Source organism: Microcebus murinus, chromosome 7, assembly GCF_040939455.1.
Source record: "Microcebus murinus isolate Inina chromosome 7, M.murinus_Inina_mat1.0, whole genome shotgun sequence".
NCBI classification, from domain to species: domain Eukaryota; kingdom Metazoa; phylum Chordata; class Mammalia; order Primates; family Cheirogaleidae; genus Microcebus; species Microcebus murinus.
Genome location: NC_134110.1, coordinates 47847443 through 47875350, shown reverse-complemented (window position 1 = coordinate 47875350; position 27908 = coordinate 47847443).

Sequence of the window (27908 nt, the reverse complement as noted above, 5' to 3'; positions counted from 1 at the left end):
ATACTGGTAGTCCCAGTCTGCCCAATAAGTCAAGAAAAAGAAACAAAAGGCATACAGATTGGAAAGAAAGAAGCAAAAAATGTCTTTGCTCACAGACAACAGAAAACCCCAAGTAGTCTACAAAAAGTTACTAGAACTACTTGTTGAGTTTAGCAATTGCATAAAAGGTGACTGTATGTACCAAAATCAAATGTATTTCCATATACTAGGAATGAATATTTGGAAAACTATGAAACACTTAGGAATAAGCTTAACAAAAGTTATCCAAGACCAATAAACTGAATAAAATAGAATATTACTAATAGAAATTAAAGAAAACAAATAAATGAATAAATATACCATACTTATGGATCATAAAATACAATATGCTAAAATATCATTTTCACCAAAATTGCAACCTCAACCCAAAGTCCAGCAGGTTTTTGTTTTTTTTCTTTTTTTTAGAAATTGACTGGCTGATTATAAAATTTGAGTAGATATGCAAAAGAACATGAAAAAGCCAAAACAATTTTGATAAAGAACAAAGTAGGAGGACTTAACGCTTTTTAATTTTAAGATTTATTGTAAAATTACAGTAGTTAAAATATTGTGGTATGAACATAAGCGTGGCAATATAGACCAATGGAAAAGAATATTGATTTTGGAGAGAGTTTCTCAGATATTTAATGGAAAAAAGAATACTCTTTTCAAAAGTTAGGACCAGAACAACTAAATAACAACATAGAAAAAAAATGAACCCATCCTTACCTCAAACTATAGACAAAAATATAACTTGAGATTCAGTAAATCTAAATTTAAAAATCTAACAAACACCACATATACTTACCAGCAAACTGCTATTAACTAAGCAGCACCTAAATGAACACATAGGTACTACAGTAATAGGGTATTGGACAGGTGGGAGGGGGGAGGGGCGGGTATATACATACATAATGAGTGAGATGTGCACCATCCGGGGGTTGGTCACGCTGGAAACTCAGACTTGTGGGGGGAGGGGGGAAGGGCATTTTTTGAAACCTTAAAATTTGTACTCCCATAATATCCCATAATAAAAAAAAATCTAAAACTATATTATTTCTAGAAGAAAATCTGGGAAAAAAAATCTTTTTCACTTTTGGGCAGGCAAGAATTCCTTTGATTATCACTCACCATAGAAGAAAAAGACTGATACACTGGAAATTCATCCAAGTTAAAACCTTCTGTTTAAAAGATACTATTGATGCATACTGGAAAGGATATTTGCAACATATATGGCAATTTCTAAAATATGAGGAGAAACTTTACATCTCATTAATTAGACAAATAATCCATTAAAAAGTTGGCAAAAGAGTGAACAGATACTTCTCAAAAAAGATATTCGAGTGGCCAATAAGCACAAGAAAAAATGTTCAACATCATTATTCACCAAGGAATGCAAATGAAGTTATAAAGAGATACCACTACACACTTACTTGAATAACTAAAATTTATAAAGATTGACAATTCCATGTGAGAGCAAAGATGTGAAGCCACTTGAACATTCATACATTGCCCATGGGAGTGTTAAATGGGACTACTTTGGGAAGAAACTTGGCAGCTTTTTTCCAGAGTTAAACATGCACTTACCATATGACCCAGAAATTTTACTCAAGAGAAATGCAAACATATGCCCACACAAAGGTTTGTATGCAAATGTTCACAGCAGCTTTATTCATAATAGCCACAAATTGTGAAAACACACTTATGTATCAAGAGGTTAATAGACTAACACATTGTAGTATATTCATATGACAGACAATTAAAGGAAATAAACTACTAATACATACAGCATGAATGAATTTTAAACACACCATATTGAGACAGGTACAACACTGTGTGATTCTATTTACTTAAAACTAATTCTTAGATACAGAAAACAGTTTGGTGGTTGTCTGGACTGGAATTTGAGAGGAGGATTGACTACTGTAAAAAGGCATGAGGGAAAAATTAAGGGTAATGAAAATATTTTTTCATTTTCATTGTGCCGAAATAATCAAGACTATTTCTCAAACGTCATTGAATTGTATATATTTTACCTCAATAAAATTGATAAAACAAACAATTATGTGAGAAGAATGTCCATAAATGGAGAGAGCAAAAAGCAATAGACAACCTAGTAGCTAGAGATTCTTAAAACTTCAATCAGTGAGACAATTTGCATCAGGAACAAAACAAATATGTATTAACCTGTCTGTGCATTTGTTTTCTCATTGTAAAACAGGGATCATGTAAGTACCTCTTACCTAGCTAGAATTGCTCTGAGGATCAAATTAGTACATATACATAAAGCACTTAGACCAATTAATTCTCCTCAATCCACAAAGAGATCTAGGGACAAATTCTCCTTTATAGATATGGAAACTCCCCAACATTTGTCATATGAATATTTATTTTCTGCCTTTCTCTTGGAAAATAAATGTGTGAGATTAGAAAATTGTGGCTACTACCTCTACTTATTACATAATTTATACTGTAATCTGCATGCATATTTCCCAGAGGACAATCTATATATATTAAAACAAAAAGAACGCATATTTCCTGATAACTTTGAAATTTTACTTGCTTGGTATTCTTCTGTTGATCTTAGACAAAAGCAAGGGAACTTTCCTCAGAGGAGGTAACAAAATTATGATAGGATGTTACTGTGAGGTATCATGTAGCCCCAGGATGTATGCTAAAAAGGCAGAACCTGGACTTTGAAGAAGCCACTCGGACATGCCCATTGATCATGATTTGAATGTGAACATCTCCATGCCCACCTCATAAGACCAATGTGAGGTACGGGATGAGTTTACTCTGACTTCTGTAACAAATTACTACAAACCTGGTGACATAAAACAATAGAAATTGATTCCTTCAGAATTCTGGAAGCCAGAAATCCTATGTTGTTAAAGTTTCAGCAGGACCATACTCTCCCTGGAAGCTCTGGGAAGAAGATCTATTTCAGGTTTTTCTCCTAGCTTCTGGTGGGTGCTGGCAATCCTTAGGACTTCTTGGCTTCTGTGCTACTCCAATCTCTGCTCCCATCTTCACATTGCCTTCTTCTTGTCTATCTATGTCTTCTTCTCTTCTGTCTCTTATTAGGACACTTGTTATTGGATTTAGGGCCCACCTGGCTAGTCCAGGATGATCTCATTTTAAGATCCTTAACTTAATTATACCTGCAAAGACCCTTTTTCCAAATAAGGTAACATTCACATGTTCCAGGGATTTGGATGTGGACATATCTTCTGGCAGATCACCATTCAACCTACTACACATGTCATCTTCCTGCAGTGCTTGGACTTTTGAGATATTGCACCTTCAACAGAGGGCAGAAAAGCAATTCAGGAAATATTGAAATTACCTGGCATTGCCAGAATGAGGGAATAAAAGAAATAGAGAAATAATTGAATTTAAGATTCATGAGGGCAGAAACTGTGCTTATTTATTCTTATTCTGCAGCACTTATAACAGTGCTTGGCATATAAGAGATTTTTGATTAATGTTTATTAATTCTATGAATAAATGGATAACTCATAAACTGGTCTTCATCTCTGGGTGTCCTGAAAGAATCACATTTGGCCTCACTTAATCACTAAAGCTTTGGTACAATCTCCAAAAAAAGCAGACTGTATCCAGAAAATCCTGATGCTGAGTCCTCAAAGCATAGGCTGGAAGAAATGCTCCTGTCCTGGGGACCCGAGTTGGGCTGGGTTTAATGGGAGAGTGAATCTTGTGGTGTGGGTACAGCTGCAGAGGACAGGAGGCAGGCAAAGCTTCATTCTGAGTTCTGGGGAAATGAGTCTCCCTTTTCCAGCTAATCATAAATATTAATATTTCTCCTCCCCATGCCTTTTATTGGCCCCTTTTATAATAAAGCAGAAGTTGAGAATGGGGGAGTGTATCCTTTTTGAAACTTCCAACTCTAGGAGACTGTGAACATAAAAAAATCAAAAACAACAACAAAAACTCCCTGTTAATTCATGTGTTTTCCTACAGAGATAAAGTGGATAAGGGAACTCTAGGAGCATCTATTCTTTAAATTCTCTTCTAATTCAGATACTGCGATTACTAGTCTTTCACCTAGAAATTATGAGCTACAGGGAAGCCCAGTGATTAGACCAAAGAGATATAACAGTCAAGAAATTCTCTGAGTGACTTTCTATGGCCTTCCAAGAGACACTTGACCGCTCTGTGTCTCAATTATTGGCAAATTGGGGACAGTGGTAACAACACTTGCTTCCCCTACAGGGATGCTGTAAGAGCCAATTAACCATGAGCAATGTCACTGAAGATTGAAGGATGAGCACCATTATGTAGTTACAAAGCATTATTTCTGTAGTGTGACTGGCGAATGGAAAGTGGAGGTTTAGCAAGGATATTCATGGGTCTGCCTTGCAGCAGCTTCCTGATAAATTGCCAGTAAAGCCTTCCTAATTTATCTCCTTCTGCCTGCTTGGTGACTTGTACCTAGCAGTCTCTGCAGATGACAGAGAGGAAAAGCAAGGAAGCCAAGTCAGGTACAAAACATTGACAATATGAAAGAAGCCACTGCAGAAGAGGTTTTTAAATTTTTTTTTCTGAAGCTGAATTTTAATCACCCTTTAAAATTATATATAAAATGTGGTTTGAAGAAGGGCCATGAGAGGAGTTTGACATGAAATTGGAGAGAAAGGGATAAATTTTGAAGATGCATTTCATCTGGAATCAGGGGAGCCAAGATCCTAGGCAGTGACCTTCAGGATTTCAACTGGTGTTCATCAACTTGACTTGGGATCCCCTCATGAGAAATGGAACTTCTCAAAATGATCTCAAGTGCAGACAGTACAAGCTGATGCCTCTGCATGAGCAATGTTAGTAATGTGTGAAGCCCATTTGGCCATACTAAAAGGACTGCCTCATCAACTGAAATGAAAATATATAAGCACATAATGAAGCTGCAGGGTTGATGGTTTGGGGAAAAAGCCTGGAAAATTAAAGATTGTCTTCAAATATAAGCCAATATGCAAAGCGCTGCCTTTGGGAACTTTGGCCCAATGCCAACCTTGATGTGTTTAGTACTAGCTCCTTGTGGTGAGCAGAGGAGGGAAAGAAATCAATTTGCATAAGAAAGTAAGAATTGGTCTTTAAACACTGAAAGAACCAAGACTCCTGGGATAAAAAACACCTGCTCTGATTCTACCAGTTTGACCAATAAGGAGATTTGGGGAGTTAGGAGAAAATCCATAAATCTGGAATACCTCAGGGAGCTAAACGATGTTGAAGATGATTGGAGATTAAGCAATCATTTGGGCATGGGAGGTTAGGTACACTGGGAATGGGAAGTGATATTTCTCACTACTGTTTTAATCTCATTAATTCCTTCTACCTTAAAAGAGTTATCATTATTGAGCTCTTATTATATAACAAACACTGTGCTAAATGATTTAGATATATTATTATATTTAACTGTTGTAACAACCCTATAGAGACTAAAATTACTCCTATTTTAGACATTAGGAGTCTGAGGCTCAGAGAGGTTACAAAATTTTCCCATAAACACACAGTGAACAGATGGTGAATCTAGGACTCAAACCCAGAGATTCTGACTCCAAAACCTTTGTTTTATTAGTATTGTTCTCTCTTCTGAAACACCTGGGCAAAAAAACAACTTCTCAGGTAAATAGAATTTTACTCAGGCATATAGCTCAGATTAAATGGGATAAGTGACCTAAAAATACTGTTAAAATGTTATCAGATTTAGGTGAGAATAAAGATAAATTCTATTGGGATTATGGAAATGGATGAAGTAAAGCAGGAAAGGGAAGAGGCAACCTGGATGCAGAGAGCAAACATGTCATTGGCTTTTTTTAAAAGTATTAAGTAGTTGCCATCTCATAAAATCTTCTTAACAGAAGTATTTTACCTATTTCCCAAGTGGAGAAATTAAAGCAGAGAGATGTGAAATAAATAATCCATAGTTATATATACAATTGAAAGAATAAGAGCAAGAGTCCCATGTTGGAGTCCTGAACTTGAAAGCACTCACCTTTTGCATTACATTTTACTGCCTCATGTAGGAAGTGTCAGTTAAGGTGTGACTTGCATAATGTTTAGGGTTTCTCCAGCAGGATGGAAAATATATTCAAGATAAAAGAATTGGTGCATCTGGAGGTGCAGAAGTGGAAAAGTGCAGTGAATTTTTAGAAAACCTATAAATAGTCTAACTTAAAAGAATGTGAAAGGTCAGAAGAGGCTGGGAAGGAACGGTCTACAAAAGCCTTGTATTTTGCCTGGTCCAAAGAACGCAAACCTGCATTCTGAAGACAGAGCTATTGAAAGTGTTTTAGCACAGAAGATGATCAAGATGGTGTAATATCAGTGTATATGCTGTGTAAGTTCTTCCGGTTTCCTCCCCTGAATTTAGCCCTGGAAGTGCCATAAGAGCAAGAAGATTGAGCAGTTGATCAAAATAACGAAAAATATAGCAACGCCAGGGGCAAGGGAAAAAAATGGGTTAAGTCTTTGCATATAGCTTGGGCAGAGTGGGGTGGAAAAATCAACCCAAACATCTGATATGAGCAGAGAAGCAATTCTCCATGCACTATTTTCTCTCCCTGATATTGCCTTTAGAAGATTATTAAACTAAAAGAGCACCCAGCCCAACCCCTGCAGTGAGGGCAGGGAAACTCTGGGGGTGATCCCAAAGCCCTCCTAGAGTGGATAGCAGCTAACCACAGTGCAAGAGGCCTGGTTAACCTTTCAGCGTTCCCTCCCTCCTTCCCGAACATCCTTTCTACACATCAAGTTCTATGTGAGTACAAGGAAGGTTAACAATTCTTGATCAGGAGCAGTGCCAAGGTTGATACATAACAATCCCAGAGGTTCTTTGCTCCAAAGTGTGTACCCTCACACACACACACACACACACACACACACACGGACACCCCTTGTATTTACTCTTGGGAGGTACAAGCTAGCTTCTGGATTTTTGCACCTCCTGCTAAAGTCACATTACCAATAGAGGTAAATAAAATCTCTAAAGGAATACAGAGTTTACAGGGAACAATAAAAAGACAAACTTCTATGAAGGAAAGACAACTATATCAAATAAAAGCAAAATTAATACATCAGAGTAAGATAAATATGTTAAATTTCCTAAAAGACATAAGGAAAAATATTGGATCCATGCAGCAAGACTGAAAAATCATAAAGAAGAATCAACTGGAGATATTAACTAAGAAAATTATATAGTTGAAATAAGGAACTGAACTAAATAGTAGAAGAATATAGATTAAAAAATCATTTTGAGAAATTCTCTCAGAAGATATCAGGATAGGATAAAAAGGTAGAAAATTTTAAATTAAGAGAAGGATTGTAGAATTGGAAGTGTAAAAGTCCATATAAGTGAAGTCCTAGAAAAAGAGAGAAACTTATGAAAAGAAAAACAATAAAAACTATTGCTCAAATAACACAAACACTATTTGGGTCATGGGCACACGTTAGCCAGGACTCAAGCATTACAAAAATGATCCATGTAACCTAAAACATTTATACTCCCTTAATATTTTGAAATAAAAAATATTGAAATTACTTAAGAAAATCAAGAAGTAGATTGACACTAAAATTACCAAGAGCAACACAGAATGCATGCAGTAAAATTCTAAAGCTCTAAAAGAAACTAGTATTTAATCTGGAATTTTAGGTCTAGCTAATCTATCATTAAAATCCAAGCTTTAAATAAAGATACCCTCAGACAATTTATTACAAAAATATCCTTTGAAAATACTCTTGGAGAAATTATTCCTCCAAAAAAATGAAATGAATGTAAAAGGAAATAAGAGAAAGAAGGTGGATTTTCGTTTAAGCTGTAGCTTTCCTATCAAAAACACAATTCGTTATTCTCTCCTCCATCCTCCCATAGCTGCTTTTCCAAAAATTGATTGTGAAAATTTCAAATACACAAACTTTAAAGTTTTTCTATAAATAATTATATATATATTCATACAAATGTGTGTTTATATATATATATCACCTATATTCTACTGTTAGCATTTTATTCTTCACTTGCTTTATCACATATCTAGCCATCTCTCTAGCCATCCATATATTCATCTTATTTTTCATGCATTTAAAGTTAAATTGCAGGCAATGGTATACTTTCCCCTAAATAGTGCAGCATATCTCTATCTATCTATCTGGCATCCATCTATCTATCTGGCTAGAATTCAATATACAATTTTTTTTTGTAAAATTACATACAGTGAAATGTATATATCTTAATAAAATATACATTTTTCTGAGTTTTGACAATGGCATACAACTCTATAATCCAAACCCCTATAAAACATTAGAAAGTTTTATGAACTTTCACAACAAACACTTCCCTTTATATCTCTTCCCAGTAAAACCCAAACCCAGCCCTTGCTTCCCAGAGGTGATCTTTTCTAGAATATCTTATTATAAAATTATGATTACAGTATGCACATTTTTTGTGGCAGGCTTTCACTCAGCCAAACATTTTTGAGATCCATCCATATTGCATAGTGGTTGTTCGTTTTTATAGGTGAGCATTATTCCATCATATGAACTTCCACATACATTGTACCTCCATTTGTTCATCCATTCTCTTACTGATGGAATTTTGTTTCCAGTTTGGGATTGCCTCTTTAGTTCTTTAGCAATGTATTGTAGGGAGTGGAAGTTTTTGCTGTTGTCACTTGTTTATGAAGTCTGATTTATTATTTTTTCTTTCATGTTTTTTCTTTCTGTGATCTATCTAAGAAACCTTTTCCTGCTGCCAAGTAATCAAGGGAGATGGCTCCTGTTTTCTTCTGAAAGTTGTAGGGTTTTATCTTTTATGGTTAAGTTGACCATTATTAGTTTGTGCATGTGCGCATATGATGTGAGATTCATCATGGCAAGATTCATTTTTTTCCATATGAATATCCAGTTTTCCCAGCAACATTTGTTGAAAGTGCTTTACATTTATATATAAATCAGCTTGTCAAGTTTCTAACAAAATACCTCCTGGAATCTTGAATTTCATTGATTCTATAGATCATTCTGGGGAATATTATCAGCTTTAAAATACCGAATCTTCTAGTCCAGTAAGATAGAATACCTATCTACTAATGTAGGTGTTTTGCAATTTCATTCAGCAAGTTTTCTGTAGTTTTAAATAGAAGTATATATTATTCTATCCCAGAGGAAGCAACTGCACCTCTAAGGCTATAGATAAGAGAGAAGGGAAGAAGTTGAAATTATAAAAATATAAGAGCTTGAAAGAGGGGATTTGAAACTCAAACCTCTGAGGAAGGGGCGCCACTCAGAGTTGTATTTGCATTCCCAAACACATGCAATGAGGCTGGTTCTAGGGTTAGAGAGAACTGCACACTGGAAGCAATGCTGCTGGCACTAACTATAACTGAAGAACCACAGCTGCAGTGACATGACAGCAACAGGAAGCAAAACAGAAATAAGTACTTCTTCCTTCTTCACCCTCTGGTCTTCTGTCTAGTGTCCTTCGAGCAGAGCCTAAAGAAGATCCAGCTGGCAGAGGAGAAATGTGGTTTTGCGGGTAAATGCGGGTGACTCTGCACAAACCAATGGAAGTTGCATTGCCTGCTTTGCAGAATTTCAGAGATGGATACTGTGACTGTCTCCCAGAGATGCACACAATAACTACTGGAACTATTTCTCTCCTCACTTCATTGAGAGGGAGAGAGCATCTTTGTACAAAGGGATCATTGCATTGTCTATACCATTAACAAGAAAGGAAATGTGGACATATGTTACAATATGAATGAACTTTGAAGACATTATACTAAGGGAGATAAATTAGTCATAGAAGAGCAAATCAATGGGTAGAAGTAAGAGCAAGATCACCTGCTGTAACCCAAGACCATCTTAACAGTCAGAACTGATTGTGATAGTATGGCTGTCTTTTTTTTTTTTTTTGACCAGAAATATAATAGTTTATTTCCAAATTTTGAATTCCTGCTCCACTGATTTGCATATTTTTCTTTTTTTAATTTCACAATATTATGGGGGTGCAAACATTTAGGTTACATATAAATTGCTTTTGCACCACCTGAGTCAGAGGAACAAGCATGCCCATCCCCCATACAGGGAGCACCATACTCATTAGCTGTGAATTTACCCATCCCCTCTTCCCTACTCCCATCTGCCTAACCCCTCATGAGTGTTACTTCCCATATGTGCACATAAGTGTTGAACAATTAGTACCAATTTGATGGTGAGTACATGTGGTGCTTGTTTTTCCATTCTTGTGATACATCACTTAGTGGAATGGGCTCCAGTTCCATCTAGGAAAATATAAGAGGTGCTAGATCACCACTGGTTTTTTTGTGGCTAAGTAGAACTCCATGGTATACATATACCATATTTTATGAATCCACTCATGTATTGATGCACACTTAGGTTGTTTCCACATTTTTGCAATTGTGAATTGTGCTGCTATAATATAAACATTCAAATGCAGATTTCTTTTTTATAGAATGTCTTTTTTTTCCTTTGGGAAAATCCCAGTAGTGGGATTGCTGGATCAAATGGTAGTTCTACTTTTAGTTCTTCGAGGTATCTCCATATTACTTTCTACAAAGATTGTACTACTTTGCCAGTGAGAATGGTTTATATCAAAAATCTATCTAGAAATCAAAAGAATTAACAAGAAAAAAAATCAAACAACCCCATCAAGAAATGGGCAACGGAAATGAACAGAAACTTTTCCAAAGAAGACACAATAATGGCCTGCAAACATATAAAAAAATGTTCAACATCTCTAATCATTAGAGAAATACAAATCAAAACCACAATGAGATATCACCTAACCCCAGTGAGATTAGCCTGTATCAAGAAATCCCAAAACAACAAATGCTGGCAAGGATGTGGAGAGACAGGAACACTCTCACACTGCTGGTGGGACTGCAAATTAGTGCAACCTTTGTGGAAAAGAATTTGGAGATACCTCAAACAGCTAAAAATAGAAATACCATTCGACCTAGCAATAGCATTATTAGGCATCTACCCAAAAGAGCATAAGACATTCTATTATAAAGACATTTGCACTCGAATGTTTATGGCAGCACAATTCACTATTGCAAGGATGTGGAAACAACCCAAGTGCCTGTTAATTCATTAGTGGATTATTAAAATTTGGTATATGGTTACAGTGGAATATTACTGAATTCTAAGAAATGACAGTGAGCTAGCAACACTTCTATTATTCTGGATTGAGCTTAAGCCCATTATCCAAAGTAAGGTGACACAAGATCAGAAAAATGGGCTCCACATGTACTCACCATCAAATTGGTACTGACCCATTATCAATATGGTGCCCAAAGGGTAGTGGTGTTCACCAGAGATTTGGGGGCTATGGGGGAGACTGACATCTGATGGATGTGGTGAACAGTGTGGATGGGAAAGGCATGCCTCTAACCCGTGCTAGGTAAAGGGAAAGTTATAAAATCTAACCAAAATGTTAAAAAAAAAAAACCCAAAACATTTATCAGGTGTCAGGCAGGTGGGAGGAGGGGAAACGGGTATATATATACATTATAAGTGCGATGTGCATTGTCAGGGGGATGGACACACTTGAAGCTTGGACTCGAGGGGGAAGGGAAGGCAAGAACAATGTATGTAACCTTAACATTTGTACCCCCATAATATGCTGAAATAAAAAAAAAAAAGAAAGTATGGCTGTCTTGAAGAGCAGAGAGTACTCATCTTTGCTGGAAGGTTCCAGTGAAGGTGATAAAGCAGCACTTACACAGAAAGTTATTCAGCCTGAAAAAGGAAGGAAATTCTGACACATGCTACATGCCAGGCAGATTAACCTAGAGAACATTTTGCTAAGTGAACTAAGCCAGTCACAAAAGGACAAATATTGTACGATTCCACTTATAAATGGTATCTAGGACAATCAAATTTATAGAGACAGAAACTCAAATGGTGGTTGCCATGGGCCAGGGGAGGGGAAGAAATGGGAGTTATTGTTTAATTGGTACAGACTTTGGGATTATGAAAAGTTCTAGAGATTAGTGCAGATGGTTGTACAACAGTGTGAATGCACTTAATGCCAATAAGTTGTACATGTAAAATGGTTAAACTAGAAAATTTTATATTATGCATATTTAAACACACAAAAAAATAGAAGTCTCCACTTTTTACCAGCAAACTTTTTCCTAAGTATATATTTTAAAAGCTTTATAAAATTTTCATTTTCCAATTGTTTGCTTCTACTATTTAAAAACCAAAATTGATTTCTTTATATTAACTTTGAATGGATTGACCTTGGTAAATTTACTCGTTAGTTCTACTAGTTATTCTTCAAATCCCTTAGCATATTTCATGGAAACAACCATGTCAGCAGCAAATAGAGAGGGTTGCATTTCTTCTAAAATTTATGCCTTTAATTTATTTTTCTAATTTTAATCCTTAACACCAGCATTGAGCTGGGAGTTCTTGCTTTATTCCTGATATTGGGAAGAAAGTGTTTAATATTTCACTGCTAAGTTAGATATTAGCTATAGGTGTTTTGTATGCTCTTTACCAGGTTGAGAAAGTATTCATTTATTTCTAGTTTAAAATAAATGTCATCAAATGCATTTTATGCATCAATTAAAATTGTCATGTGAATTTACTCTTTTATTCTATTAATATGGTGAATTAAATTGATTTCTAAATGTTATACTAACCTTGCATTCCTAGGATAAACCCCGCTGGTCATGATATAAAAGCCTTTTTATATAGGGCTAGATTTGGTTTGCAGTTATTTTGCTAAAGATTTTTGTGTCCATGCTCAAGCAGGATATTGATCTGTAGTTTTATTTATTTGTTTGTTTTGTAGTTTCTTTGCCAGGTTTTGGTATTAGAGTTTTGAAGACCTCAAAAGAAGTTAGGAAGAGTTCTTTCCTTTTCTATTTTCTGAAGGAGATTGTATAAGTTTGGTGATAATTCTTCTAAATTGGTTGATAGCGTTCACTGAAGACCCACCTGGGCCAGGAGTTTTCTTCATGTGAAGATAGTTGCCATCAAATTCAACTTCTCTAATAGATGTAGAACCATTAATATTTTCTGTTTTGTGTCAGTTTTGGTAAATGTTATTTTCAAGGAATGTGTTTGTTTTAACTAAAATTTTCCCTAAGTTTGTTTATAATCTTCTCTTATTGTTCACTTAAAATCTGTAGAATCTGCAGTATAATCCCTCTTTCATTCCTGATATTCATTCTTTATGTTTTTGATCTTTTTTTCATTACCAGTCTAGCTAAGGGCTTATAAATTTTCTAATCTTTTCAAAAAATTATCTCTTTACTTAATTATTTCTCTTGTGTGCCTGAGTTCTTCATCACTGACATTTAATCTAACATTTATTAGACAACCTTCCTTGTTTGTGTTTACCGTGCTTCTCTTTTCCTTATTTCTTAAAATAAACTTTAATGGATTTTATGGCTTTAGTTTATAATATAAAGTTATTTTTAAGCACCTCAAAAATGTTCATTTATTATATTCTTTTTTAAGAGACAGGCTCTCGCTCTGTCTTGGCTGCTGAAGTTCAGTGGCCTGATCATGTGCCTCACTCTAACCTTGAGCTTCTGGGCTCAAGCAATCCTTCTGCCTAAGCCTCCTGTGTAGCCACCATGCCCAGCCAATTTTTAAAAATCTTTTGTAGAGATGGATCTCCCTCTTTCCCAGGCCGGTCTTGAAGCAATCCTCCCACCTCAGCCTCCCAAAGTGCTGGGTTTACAGGTATGAGCCACTGTGCTTGGCTATTTGTTGTACTTTTATTATTACAATCCAGTTCAAAATAATTTTTAATTTCCCTTATGCTTTCTTTATTGACTTATATATTATTTAAAATGTGTTTAATTTTCAGATGTTTAGAGTTTTCTAGATTGTTACTTTTTATTTCAATTCTATAATCAGAGAATACATTCTGTGTACTTTCTATACCTTTAAATCTGTTGAAATTCTTTTTATGGTCCACTACATCGTCTGTGTTGTTGAACATGCCATGTATACCCAGGGAATGTCGATTCTGTATGTCTTGGTGTATTGTACTATAAACATCAACAGCATCAAGGTAGTTGAGAGTGTTTGTTAGATTACCTATGTCTTTACGGATTTTTTAAAATTTTGTTTTTTTGATAAATTGCTAAGAGACAGGTGTTACCCTACCAAACATTATTTGAAATTTTCTATTTCTCCCTTAATTCTGTTAATTTTTGCTTCATTTATCATGAGGCTCTGTTATTAAGTAAACGTACATTTAGTATTCTCACTTCATGATAAATTGACTCTCTTATTATCATGAAATGCCCCTTCTCAACCCTGACAACACCTTTTATTGTGAAGTCTTTCTTTGATTTGACATTAATATAGCCACTAACCCTTCCTGTGTTTCTGTTTGTATGCTATTTTTTCCATCTATTTATTTTCAGTCTATCTCTTTATGTATCAATTGCATCTATTATATTAATATAAAATATATAGCTTGGGGATGAAATTGCTTTTTTTTCTACTGATAAGTTCTGCTTTTTGGTTGTTTATTTTATAACAGTTAATATAATTGTTGATGTGGTTTGATTTAGATCTATCTCTTATTACGCACCCTCATTTTTGATCTCCATTCATCATTTCTTTACTTGGTTTGGATTATTTGAATATTTTATTAAAATTTCATTTCAAGTTTTATATTAACTTTTTGGTTATACCTCTCCGTAATTTTTAAAGTTGATGTTTTGTGTATTAAAATATAGAACTTTTGACTTTTCACAGTCTCCCATAAGTTAGTATTGTACTCTTCATGTAAAATGTGAAAATATTACAATTGTATAGACTAATTTACTATCCAATTTTGTATTTTATGCTATAGTTATATGTATTATATATCCTTCTGTTATAAAACTGGTAAGAAAAATGTTATAATTTTTTCTTTCAACAGTCAAATAAACTTTAAGAAATTAATAAGAACATATTTTATAATATTTATCATTTCAGATGCTTTTTGTTTATTTGTTTTAAAAGAGTTGAGGGTTTTTCTTTCGAGTATCATTTCCTTACAGCCTAAAGAATTTCTGGCAATGAATAGTCTTTGTTTCATTTCATCTGAAAATGTTTTTATTTTGCTTTTATTCATGAAGGTTATTTTCATGGGATGTAGATCTCTATGTTGGCAATTTTCTTTTTATTTCAGCTTTAAAGATGTTTTTCTACTGTCTTAAGGCCTGCTTCATTTCTGATGAGAATTCAGAAGTCTTTTGAATTGTTTTCCTGTATTTTATATGTTGTTTTCCTAGATGCCTTTTAGCTTTTCTTTTCATCTTTGGTTTTCAGTACTTTGAATATGATATTCCTAGGCATGCTTTTCCCAACAATTATTCTGCTGGGGATTCACTAACCTTCTTTAATCACCATATTTTTGTCTTTTACCAAATTTGTAAAGATGTCTGCCATATATTCTTCAAAATTTTATCAAGGCAAATTCACATAACAAAAATTAACTGTTTTAAACAACATATAAATATTTTAAATATATTTTATATTTTAGAGTATACAATTTGTTGGCATCTAGTATATTCACAATGTTGTGCAATGATAGCCTCTATCAAGTTCCAAAATGTTTTTATCACCCCAGGAATAGATCCTGTACCCTAAAGTAACCACTCCCCAGCCCTTTTCCCACCCAGTTCCTGACAACCACCAATCTGCTTTTTGTGCTCTATGGATTTATCTATTCTGGATAGTTCATATAAATGAAATTGTACAACCTGTGACCTTTTGCATTTCGCTTCTTTTGCTTAGCATAATGTTTTCAAGTTTCATCCATGTTGTAGTATATACCAATACTTAATTTTGTTTTTTTAGAATAACATTCCATTATATGGTTATACCACATTTTGTTTATCCATTCATCCGTTGGTGGACATTTGGCTTGTTTCTATCATTTGGTTATTTTGACTAGTGATTCTGTGAGCTTTCATGTACCTCTTTTTAAATTTTTTTGATTTCTAATTATTATGGGTACATAATAGTTGTATATCTTTATAGGGTATTTATGATGTTTTGATACAGGCATACAATGTGAATTAATCAAATCAGGGTAATTGGGGTATCCATCACCTCAGGCATTTATCATTTCTTTGTGTTAGGTTCATTCCAATTGCACTCTTTTAGTTAAAGGATACATTTATTGTTGATTACAGTCACTTTGTTGTGCTATTAAATATTGTTCATTCTATGTAATTATCGAACTATATTTTTGCACCCATTAATCATCTCCACTTTATTCACCCTCCCTGCTACCTTTCCCAACCTCTAGGAAACACCATTCTACTCTTTGTCTGCAGGAGATCACTTATTTTTAATATTTAGCTCCCACATGTGAATGAAAACATGTGAAATTTATCTTTCTGTGCTTGCCTTATTTTTACCTAATATTCTCCAGTTCTATTCATGTTGTTGCAAATGGCAGGATTTCATTATTTTTTGTGGCTATACATTACAATATCCCATTGTGTATATGTACCACAATTTCTTTATCCATTTATCCACTGATAGACACTTAGGCTGATTCCAAATATTGGCTATTGTGAATAGTGCTGTAATAAACATGGGCGTGCAGATACCTTCTCAATATACTGATTCCCTCTCCTTTGGGTATATATCCAGCAGTAAGATTGCTGGGCCATATGGCAGTTCTATTTTTAGTTTTTTGAAGAATCTTCATACTATTTGTCCATAGTGGTTGCACTAATTTACATTCCTACCAACACTGTACAAGAAAGGTATGTAGTAGGCTGTATCATCTAGGCTCATGTAAGTACATTCTATGATGTTCACCTAATGACGAAATGACATAAACACACATTTCTCAGAACATATCCCCATTGTTAAGTGACACATGACTGTACAGTCCTCTCCTCTTCTGTTCCCATCTATTGCCTAAAACCCTAGCTTCTCCACCTAGCTGAATCCTTTGTGTCCTTCAACAGTTGGATCAAGCATCACATCCTTCAGAAAATGTCCTCACCCACCTCCTCTCACCTTCATCCACATCCTCACCGGAATTCATTATTGTTTGTCTTTTTGATAAAAGCCATTTTAACTGGAATGAGATGATATTTCATTGTCATTTTGATTTGTATTTCTCTGATGACTAATGATGCTGAAGATATTTTCATATGCCTGTCAGCCATTTGGATGTCTTCTTTTCAGAAATATCTATTCAGACCTTTTTTTCAATTTTTATTCCAATTATTTTATTTTTTCCTTTCTAGTTCTTGGAGTTCCTTATATATTCTAGTTATTATCCCTTGTCAGATGGGTAGTTTGCAAATATTTGTTCCCTTTCTGTTGGTTGTCTGTTTATTGTGCTCAACAACACATTATATTTTGGGTTTTTTATATTTTTAATAGCCATCTTACTGGGTGTAAAAATGGTATCTTTTGTAGTTTTAATTTGTATTTCTCTTATATTTAATGATATTGAGCATCTTTTCATGTGCTTTTTGGCCATTTGAATACTTTTTTGGAGAAATATCTTTCAAGTCCATTGTCTATTTTAAATTGGATTATTTATCTTCTTGTTATTGAGTTGTAAGAGTACTTTAAATATTTCTTTAATAGGGATATGGTTTTCAAATATTTTCCCTCACTCTATTGGTTGTCTTTTCACTTTCTTGATAATGCCCTTTGACACACAAAAGTTTTTAATTTGGATGAAATCTAATTTATCTTTGTGTTTGCTCCTTGTGCTTTTGTGATTTCAATTTTTTCTTCTCCATTGTATTTCTTTTCTCTTCTGAAACTACAGTTATACATATCTTAGACTTTTCATATCATCTCACAATTTCCTGAAGCCGTATTTTCTTCAGACTCTTTGCTTTGCTATTTCCACTCAGTTTTTAAGGCCATCTAGAGAATTTTTAATTTTCCTTTACATCACCACACATAGCTGCTTTAAAATCTATGTGCCTAATTCCAGTTGATGGATCATGTTTTCTTAGTTCTTTAAATGTCAGGTGCTTTTCTATCATATCCTGGAAGGTGATATTATAGATTCTGTTATATTCCTCCAAAGGTTAGTCACTTTTTGTTTTAGTAGACTGTTAGCTTGGTTGGATTCAAGTTACAAACTAAGTTTTAGGGAATAGTTCTAATCTCAATTTAGTTCCTTTACCTTTAGCTAGACTGCTTTAATTCTGTTCCACATATGTGTTGTTCCATGGTTAGCCAGCAATTTGGGCAGAATTGATTTTAAAAAATTGGGGCTTGTTCTCTCTTGCTCTTTCTTTTCCTGGGCCCCAACTCACTTCACTTTCTTGCAGCTGTGGTTTCCCTAAACTCTGTCTTCTGGCTCTTCAGGTCAAAAATTCTGTCTATTTTTTATTGGAGTTTTAGGCTGTAGCCTACTTTCAAACTAACATGTGCAATAATGAGACATTTACCCCCATTCTATTCCCTTCTTGCAATTTTCAACACTTCTCCAGAGTCTGTCTGATTTTGTTCACTCTCCAATACCTTCAGGTATTTTTATGTTTTTCCAAGAGTTTAGAGTTGTTATTCATAGGTGTGTAGACCCTGCTGGGGCTTACTCTGTCATATAGGAAGCAGAATTGTTTCATGGCCCTTTGAAAATATTTCTATCATAAATCTTACTACAATCTATTATAGCTACTTAAACTTTGGTTGTTTTTTGTCCCTGTCAGACTGTACTCTTTTTGTGCATAACTAGGAGTCTCTTTTTAAAGGTACAAAAAGATATGATCTTTTTACTTATTCTTTTTACTGTTCAATGAGTTTCATTTAGAAATTCCCACTATCTCTTCTGAAATAGTGTTGCCACCACACAGACCTATCTTTCTCTGTTTAGAGAATTTGGCTACTTGGAGACCGTTTATCTCCTTATGTTATTAAAATTTGAATGGCAATGCTGGTGTGGATGCAGAGAAAAAGATATGTTTATATGCTGTTGGTAGGACTGCAAATTAGTACAATCTCTATGGAAAGCAGTAGGGAGATTTCTCAAACAGCAGAAAGTAGACATGCCATTTGATCCAGAAATCCCACTACTGGATATTTACCCAAAGGAAAAGAAATAATTTTATCAAAAAGATACCTGCACTCAAACATTTATTGCAGCAGAATTCACAGTTGCAAAGATATGGAATCAACTTAAGTGTCCATAAATACATGAGTGGATAAAGAAAATGTGGTATGTATGTACCACAGAGTTAATACACGTTCATAAAAAATAATGAAATAATGTTATTCATAGCAACTTGGATGGAACTGGAGACCATTATCCTAAGTGAAGTATCTTAGGAATGGAAAAGCAAACACCATATGTTCTCACTAATAAGTGGGAGCTATACAATGGGTTCACATGGGCATAAAAAGATGTAAGGAACATTGAAACCTAAGGGGGAAAGGCAGGAGGGAGGTGAGTATATTTTGGGTATATTATACCCAAAAACTTACCTATTGGGTATAATACACACTATTCTAGAGGCAGGCACACTGAAAGCCCTGATTTCAGCATTATAGAGTGTATCCATATAGCAACATTTTTGTATCTCCTAGATATTTTGAAATAAAAAAAGTCAAAAACTGTCATGAGTCTCTTTTTCTGATATGTAGAGAGAGATTTCATGAAATGAAAGCCTAAAAAGATGAAGAAGACCTGAGAGTAGGACAGAAAAACAGAGAAAAAGGATCCTGATAGCATAATTTAACCCTGAAATTCCCTCTTGCTTAAAGCCAACTTCATTCCTTTGTCCTCCAAGTTATGAGAGTCATAAATATCTATGAGTTTGCATTTATTTGCTGACATTAACAACATCTGTAATACTAAATTCTCTGTACAGCAGCACTTACCTATTTAAGATAGATAATATATGTTTAGGTGATAAGTGAATGAGTAGTGGTGGGTAGATACACACTATTATTGAAAAACATCATAGACATCCATGATTATCCAATAAGTCACTGATAGGAAAATCAAATCAACTTAATTCATCTTTCAATATTGTTCAGGGCTGACCTGACCCTGATCTGGAATCTCAGTCATAGTTTTTACCTCTGCCACCATCGAGGCATTCAATGAAATAAATACTCAATTTTGTGGGAAGCCTTCTTATAAATTTCCTCATTTGCAATAGTAAGAGCAAAGTAGTGATGTATGTTTGTTTATTGTTTTATTGCTTGCTCCGAAGAGTTCCATTTTGAAAAGAAAGCAATTTGGCAGTGTTTAATGACCCTCTTTCCTAGTGTCTTCACCTTGGCATGTTTTTCTCTTTCTGTCAGACCTGTGAGAAGATGGCTCTTGCCAAGTGATGTGTCGTTCACAGTGTGGAATGCCACACTCACAGGGTCTGTCTCCAGTAACATTTATGACACAGGGAGCACCATAACCAGCTGAGTTTGTGAAAGCTCTTTTCTTGTATCTTGCCAAGAATTCAATCTGTTTCTGGTTCCTGCAAACTAACAAAAGCTGTTGCTATGTTATCACTCTAAGAGACGAAGTCACATCGTCATATGTAGGCATCTCCTTCACTGACAGACCAAGAGCTTAAAAACCTACATCTGAATGGTTAATGTGTCTATTAGCAGTATGTCAACAATCTTCAGTATCAGTTGAATACCTGGTTGATGATGCCTAACCTGTTCTACATCCTCCCATCGATATCAGGAATAGCTTCCTGACAAATTTCAACTGCTCTGATGGATCCAAGTTTCAACTCCAGTAGCAGAAACAACAGAAATATAATTACAAGTGAAATACAATTTGAGTAGAAAATTACAACTATGGTATGATAGATATGTGTTTCTAATATATAAAGAACTAATAAAAATTATGAGAACAATCCATCAAGAACCTTAGGAGAGTATATAAAGAATTAGAAGATAAAAAATCTAGAGGAGAAAACGAAGTAAATGGATTTTACATAAAAACATTTGATTTAATAATCAAGGTAATGTAAATTAAGAGATACAGTTTCTTTCTCCATCATGCCCTCAAAGATGTGGAAAAGTGTTATTGATTTGAGTACAGTGAGGCAAACATTTTTTATATCAGTTGGTAAATATGCAAACATAGAACTTTCTGGTAAAAAAGAATGGTAAACATTTGTTTTCTGTATCTATTTATACATTAATTTGTTCCAGAAGATAATTTCAAGTTGATTAAAAGGATACACAAATATAACAAGAGATGTGTGAAAGGAAAAAGAAGGAAAGAAGGAAACATGTTAGAGACAACAGGGAACTGAAAATAAGTTTGAAAATGAATGCCCTCAAGAGCTTCACCAAGCTTTTTAAGCCATCTACCAGTCAACAGGACAAGAAAAATCATTCTGAAGAAAAACTTTCCTTCCCATCATAGTCCACTGGATTCCGTTCTTTAAATGAAATGTGGGTGCCTCCACACAAACCAGTAGAAGTTACCTTGCTTGCTTTTCAGAACTTCAGAAATGAACACTACGGCTGTCTCCCAGAGATGCACCCAGTAACTACTGGAATTTTCCCTTTCCTCACTTTGTTGAGAAGGGAGAACATCTTTGCTTGTACAAAGGGATTGTTGCATCTTCTTAAGTGGAATCTTTTACTGTCATATTAAAATTTATGCATGTGTAGAAGGGTGTATATAGACTGTGAATATCCAAAGGGGTAGGCTATATTAGTTATTAAGATATTGTCTCAGCTGCAAACCTATACTTTTCTATTGTTTCCTGATAGTAGAGTTGGGACTCTGTAAACCACATTTCTCCTTTGCCAGCTGGATCTCCCTTAAGCTCTGCTCATAGGACACTAGAAGGAAGTCTTCTAATAAAAGGCTTACCCCAAAAAGTTTTTATTTATCTTACATAAGCAAAGAAATTCTCTGTAGGTAAATGTTATATGGGAATCTGCTATATAATGCTGATGGGCTATATTAGTGAGCATTCCATAAAAGCATCTCAATGCTAAGTGTGAGGAAATATTTTTATGTGGGACTGTTTTGGATTCCATTAATAGGTGCTTCCCAGTCTAGGGAGCCCGGGGAATGCAAATTACCCATTTGTAAAAGTATCGATTTTTAGGTGTTTACTCTGAGACTCCATTAAGTGTTGTATTAGTCATAGACCAGGTTATGCTGTGATAATATAAACCCACAATTACATAAGCTAAAGACAACCAAGGTTTTATTTTCTGCTCATATAAAGCCTTTCCTGGGCATGAGTCACTCTCCAGACCTGAACTCCATGTTGATGGCTCTGGCTTCCAGGCTTTCTTAAGCCCATGGCACCATCACATGGTCATCCACAATCATCATGCAACAAAGGGCAGACTGGAAATCCCAGCACCAGCAGTGAAATATTTCTACCCAGAGCTGACACACATCATTTACACTAATATTCCACTGGCTGTTTTACATGACCACACCTGGTTTCAAGGGCATGGGGAAGGCATTCTGCTGAAGCATGGCAATGCCTACTCAGAGCACTCTACAGACGTGAGTCTCATTTAAACCTTCCACAAGCCTGTGATATAGGCTGTATTACCTGTACTTTTCCTGTTACAAATAAAAAAGCTTAGTCTTAGGGTCATTAAATTAATTTCTCAGGTTCACATAGCTAGAGAGTAACAGATCTAAGTTTCAAACACTGGTCTGCTAACCCCAAAGACATGCTCTGATCACTATACCTTCCTTCCTCCCTCAATATTAATAGGCACCTGAATATACATCTACTTTCTGACAAGATTATTGCTCTCAGGAAGCATACCTCTAAGAATAAAGGTTAAGAAAAGTCTAAGGTAACTTTGAGTTTCTATCTGAGCAAGAGCAAGGAACAAGCCACCAGGGACTGCACTAATCAAGTTACAATAGACTAATTAAGCTTTTTAATTTCTTCATGTTTTCTATTTTATCCCTTGTATTCTCTGTAATAATGAGTAGGAAAATCTTTAAAGGGAAAAGATCCTGTAAGCTGTCTTTTGGTGAAGCAAAGAGGATATTGTCTTGGAAATGACACCCCTTCTCTGTAGTCTTTTCTGAGATCTCCCCCATCAAGGGTCAAAATGGGTAGTGGCAACATCAAATAAGAGAAGAGAGTAGATTATGACCCTAAGTTCTGCTGCCAGAAACAAACAGGCCTCCATGTAGTCTTTTCTGTAGTCTTTTCTGAGATCTCCCCCATCAAGGGTCAAAATGGGTAGTGGCAACATCAAATAAGAGAAGAGAGTAGATTATGACCCTAAGTTCTGCTGCCAGAAACAAACAGGCCTCCATGGACTGAGAAATGCACCTGAACAAAAGCATGAGTCTGCTGCTCTGACCCATTCACATTAAGACTTGGCTTTGCTTTTCTGGCATTGAGATGGGAGGGCAAGGTTATCTGCTGCTCTCTAATGACCTCTGTCACATTTATTGTGACACACACCTATTATGTGTAAGGTGTAACATTAGCTTTAAAGAATTTATAATCTGGTAAAACACATAAGACAGGGGCACAAAATAAGGAAAAACCGCATGTTTAAGATAGGCCCAAGCAGAGTGAAATAAGAGAAACTGATTTTATCTGGAAAGAAAGATCCACAAGAGTCCATGGGAGCATTTGTACCTAGAGTGGGCTTGGGAATAAGGGTAGAAGTAGTTGTACTGATAGAGATGAGAGAGAGAGAGAGAGAGAGAGAGAGAGAGCGAGAGAGAGAGAGAGCAGAAAGCATTAAAAATGAATGGATATGTAACACCTAAGTGGACATATAGTAGTAACATTTATCGGGTGTCAGGAGGGTGAGAGGGGGGAGGAGGGGATGGGTATATACAACCACAACGAGTAAGATGTGCAATGTTTGGGGGATGGACACACTTGAAGCTCTTACGTAAGGGGGGAGGGGGGCATGGGCAATATATGTAACCTTAACACTCGTACCCCCATAATACGCTAAAATAAAAAAATGAAAAAGAAAAAGAAAAAAGAAAATGAATGGATATGAAAGGCCTAGGACTAATTTAATAAAAAGTCAGCAATCCAATTTGGATAAAGCATCCAGTTAATAAAAAAATTTATATCAAGATAAATTGGAGAATTGGGGCATCATCTTCAGTCTTCCTAAACAAAATAATGGGCAGCCTAGAATTTTGTATCCTGTGAAACTAAGTTTCCTATATGAGGGAGAAATAAGACTTTTTTAGAGAAGCAAACACTTAGGGAATTTGTCAAGACCAAACCTGCCCTGCAGGAAGTACTCAGATCTGCATTATACATCGATCAACAGAAATCCATCAGTGTAAAATCCCCCAAAAGCTAAAGCTCAGAGCCCATATAAAATAATGACTCAAGAGGCAAAACAAAGCAATTAGGTTCTACCAAACAGGATGAACAGAAATGTACACCACTTATCAATTCTTTCAATAAATGTGAACTGCTTGAATTCCCCACTCAAGAGACATAGGCTGGATGAATGGATTAAAAAAATGCAATCTAAGTATCTTTTGTCTCCAGGAAACACATCTAACCCCTGAGGATTCATTCAGACTCAAAAGTAAAGGTATGGAAAAAAAATTCCATGCAAATGGAAATCAAAATAAAGCAGGTATAGCCATTGTTTTACAAGATAACAAAGGCTTCAAATAAACAATAGTAAAGAAAGATAAAGATAGTCATTACATAATGGTAAAGGGGGCAATTCATCAAGAAGACATAATACTCCTAAATAGTTATGCACTTAACACAGGTGCACCCAGATTCATAAAGTAAACCCTACTAGTTCTAAACAAAGTGGTAAATAGCAACATTGTAGTTGCTGAGAATTTCAACACTCACTGAAAGAACTGGACAGAGCCTCTAAGTAGAAAATAAATAAATAAACTCTGGACTTAGATGGAACTCTTCAGCAAATGGACCTAACAGACATTTATAGATCATCTACCCAAAACTACTGAGTATACATTCTTCTCATTAGAACATGGAACATTCTCCAAGATGGATCACATCTTAGGCCACCAAATAGGTCTTGACACATAAAAAAATAGAAATTATACCATGTATCTTCTTAGGCCACAGGAATAAAATTAAAAATGCACTACAACAGAAACATTCAATTTACACAAAGTCATGGAGATTAAACAACCTACAGCTGAATGATAACTGGGTCAAGGAGGAAATTAAGGTGGAAGTCAAAAGATTCCTTAAACTAAATGACAAAGGGGACACAATTTATCAAAATTTGTGATATTCAGCAAAAGCAGTCCTAAGGGGGAAATTCATAGCCTTAAAAATGCCTACATCAAAAAGACAAAAAGATCATAAACAAAAATCTAATGAACCATTTTAAGGAACTAGAAAAGGAGAGCAAACCAAACCTAAACCCAGCAGATGAAAAGAAATAACTAAGATCAGAGCAGAACTAAGTGACATAAACAACAAAAAATAATACAGAAGGTTATATAAATAATACAGAAGGTTAATAAAACAAAAAGTTGGGTCTTTGAAAAGATAAATAAAATTATAGATCACTTGTTAAATTAACCAGAAATAGAAGAGAAAGGACCCAAATAAGTTCAATCAGCAATGAAAACGGACATATTACAATGAATACCATAGAAATACAAAATATTATCTGTGAATACTATAAAAATCTCTATGCACATAAAGTCGACAACTTGGAGGAAATAGACAAATTCCTGGAAAAACTCAACCTCTGAAGGCTTAATCAGGAAGAAATAGATCTCCTAAACAGACCAATTATGAGCAAAAAAATTGAGGCAGCAATAAAAAATCTTCCAACCAAAAAAGTCCCAGACCAAATGGTTTCACAGTCAAATTTTATCAGACCTACAAAGAAGAATTGGTACCCATACTGCAGAATTTTTTTCCTAACATCAAAAGGAAAGAATCCTCCCCAACTCATACTATGAAGCCAGTATTACCTTGACACCAAAGCCAGGAAAGGACACAGCAAAAAAATAAAACTATGCCAATATCCCTTATGAATATAGATGTAAAAATCCTCAATAAAATTCTGCAAACCTAACTCACCAGCATATCAAAAAATAATCCACTATGACCAAGTGGGATTCATCCCAGGGATGCAAGGATTGTTCAACATAGGTAAATCCATAAATGTGATTCACCACATAAACAGAACCAAAAACAAAGATCATATGATCATCTCAATAGATGTGGAAAAGTACTTGACAAAATTCAGCATCCTTGTATGATAAAAACTCTTAACAAAATAGGCATATATGGAACATACTTCAATATTATAAAAGCCATATACAACAAACCCACAGCCAACATCACACTGAACAGGGAAAAGTTGAAAACATTCCCACTCAGAACTGGAACAAGACAAGAATGCCCACTGTCACCATTTCTATTCAATATGGTCCTGGATGTCCTAACCAGAGCAATCAGGCAAGAGAAGGAAATTAAAGGTATCTGGACGGGGAAAGAGGAGATCAAACTATCACTCTTTGCTGATGATATGATCTTATATCTAGAAAACCCAAACAATTCCACCAACAGGCTGCTAGAATTGATAAATAAATTCAGGAATGTCTCAGGTTACAAAATCAATGTACACAAATCAGTAGCATTCCTATATGCCAACAACAGTCAAGCTGAGAATCAAATCAAAGACTCAATACAAATAAAATACCTAGGAATATATTTAACCAAGGAGGTGAAAGATCTCTACAAAGAGAACTATGAATCATTGACGAAGAAAATTGCAAATGATATAAATAAGTGGAAAAACATATCATGCTCATGGATTGGCAGAATCAACATTGTTAAAATGCCCATACTACCCAAAGTGATATACAGATTCAATGCAATCTCCATTAAAATACCAATCTCATTTTTTGCATATCTAGAAAAAATAATTCTATGCTTTGTTTGGAACCAGACAAGCGCCTTAATAGCCAAAGCAAACTTAAGCAAAAGGAACAAATCTGGAGGCATCACTTCACCACACTTTGCACTATAATACAAGTCTATAGTAACCAAAACACCATGGTACTGGCACAAAAATAGAGATATAGAGCAATGGAACAGAACAGAGAATCCAGATATAAAACCATCAACATATTGCCATCTGATCTTTGACAAAGTAGATAGCTATATACACAGGGGGAAAGAATCCCTATGTAATAAATGGTGATGGGAAAATTGGATAGCCACATGTAGAAGATTAAAACAGGATCCATATCTCTCACAACTCACAAAAATTAATTCATGAGAGATAACAAATATAAATCCAAGATATGAAATCATAAGAATTATAGAAGAAAATGTTGGAAAAACTCCTCTAGATATTGGCCTAAGCAAAGAATTTATGAACAAGACCCCAAGGGCAATCACAGAAGCAACAAAAACAAATAAATGGGACTTTATTAAAGTAAAAAGCCTCTGCAGATCCAAGGAAACAATCAACAGAGAAAATAGACAACCTACAGAATGGTAGAAAATATTTGCATGCTATACATCCAATAAAGGGCTAATAACCAGAATGTACAAAGAACTTAAGAAAATCTGCAAGAAAAAAAAATCAAACAACCCTATTAAAAAGTAGGCAAAAGACCTAACCAGAAGCTTCTCAAAAGAAGATAGGCTAATGGCCAATAAACATATGAAAAAATGTTCATCATTACTAATCATCAGAGAAATGTAAATCAGAACCACAATGAGATATCACCTGACCCCAGTGAAAATGGCTTTTATCAAAAAGTCTCAAAATGATAGATGCTGGTGTGGATGTGGAGAGAAAGAAACACTTATACACTGTTGGTGGGCTTGCAAACGAGTGCAACTCTATGTAAAATAATATGGAGATTCCTCAAATAACTAAAAATAGACCTCCCATTTGATCCACCAATCCCACCACTGGATATTTATTTACCTCCTCCCAAAAAAAGT